Here is a 2,013-nt window from a genome sequence, read left to right as displayed (position 1 = left end):
TGAATAGAAAAAATTTCTATTTCCCTATTCTATACAATTCCAAATTTTTTAAAAATTGATTTTTTGATTTTTAACATTTTATTTTTCTAATACGCTCGGACAATACTTTTACGCATGTTCGAGGGTCGGGCTGGTTCTTTCACCCGGCGCACATTGGAAGAAAAAGCACATTTTTTGTACAAAAATTGACTGACAGTGCAATTCTTAACGGATTGCGATTTTTCTTTTTTAGAGTTGACTGTCAGGCTTTCAGGTATAACATTTAAGAGTGCAATTTCTATTTTGACTTAACGGAAATTTGCTATTTAACAACAAACTTACAACTTTTTGTGCTAAACTTTTCCATGACACCATTTCTTCTAAGACTTGTAATTCATGAAAAAAGGTAATAACTGAATGTACAAAATAACTAAAAATAATTGATTAGTTTTTAGAGTAATAAAATTTTTTTTTAAATATTATAAACAGATTAATTAACAAAAGTCATTTTTACGTGATTTGCAATAATTAGCTATTTTCTACCCATAGCTTTTGCATAAAGTATTTCAGATAATGATGTGCGCTTACAATAAGTTGAGAATATCTAATGATTGTTAATTATTTAAACATTTTTTATAAACAAATGCACATTTTGACCATTTTATGATGAAAAGGCTTGATTTTTTTCCGGAATCAATTAAAAATGTTTTGCCTAAGCCTCCTTGCTATCATATTTTTCATAGTTACCAAAAAATGTTAATTATTTCAATAATTTTTATAAACAAATGCACATTTTGATCATTTTATGATGAAAAAGATTGAATTTTTTGCGGAATCAACTTAAAATGTTTTGCCTTAGACTCCTTGCTATCATATTTTTCATAGTGACCAAAAAAGTTAAAATAATTAAATATTTTCTATAGACAAATGCACATTTTCACCATGCACATTTTTACCGTGACGAATTGGGCGGTCACTAGATTTTTATCCATTTTCGGCAAAAAAATCCTTGCTGTCATATATCACTATAAAAAATATGACAGCAAGCATTCCTTTACGAAATATTTCCCATTGATTTCGAACAAAATTAAACCTTTTCCTTAAAAAATGGTCAAAATGTGTATTTGTTAATAAAAATCATTTAAATAATTATCATTTTCATTCAGAATTGAAAATATCATAGCATAGATTCCTTTGCAATATGTTTCGAATTAATTCTGCAAAAAAATCCAGCCTATTAATGAAAAAATTGGTCAAAACGTGCATTTTTATAGAAATTGTTTAAATAATTAACATGTTTTTTCCCTATGAAAAATATGATAGCAAAAGTCTTGACAAATCATGTTTAGTAGATTCCGTAAAAAAATCAAGCCTTTTCATAAAAGAATGGTTAAAATGTGCATTTGTTTCTAAAAATTATTTAAATAATTCACATTTTGTGGTCACTGAAAAATATGATTGCAAGGAGTCTTAACCAAAAAAATTTATTTTGATTCCGAAATAAAAATCAAGCCTTTTCATTGTGAAATTGTCAAAATGTGCATTTGTTTTTAAAAAATGTTTATCTAATTGGCAATCATTAGCTATTCTTTACTTATTGTAAGCGCACATCATTATCTAAAATACTGTATGCAAAAGCTATGGTGAAAATTAGCTAATCATTGCAAATCACGAAAAAATGACTTTTGTTAATCAATTTGTTTATAACATTATTAAAAAAATTTGTGTTACTCAAACCCATTAATAAATTGTTTGTAGTCAGTGTCCCCAATCTTAGGATCTTTTTTAACTGCGCTTGCGGCGCGTCGACAACCCGCTTAGTCACTGTTAGCGCGCCAATTTTGAATAACATAAATATTCAGATTCAATATTTATTGTAAGTAATGATTAGGAAATGCATCTAAAGTAATTCCATAATCCTAAATTCGAATTTTGGCGCAACAGATGAAAATATATTGCAATTTCAATGCTAAAAACGTTATTAATTCTGACTTCAGAAAAAAATATTTTCTTTAATTTAGCATTTTTAATGTT

Source organism: Belonocnema kinseyi, chromosome 3 (genome assembly GCF_010883055.1).
Source record: "Belonocnema kinseyi isolate 2016_QV_RU_SX_M_011 chromosome 3, B_treatae_v1, whole genome shotgun sequence".
NCBI lineage: Eukaryota > Metazoa > Arthropoda > Insecta > Hymenoptera > Cynipidae > Belonocnema > Belonocnema kinseyi.
This window is presented reverse-complemented; position numbering follows the sequence as displayed.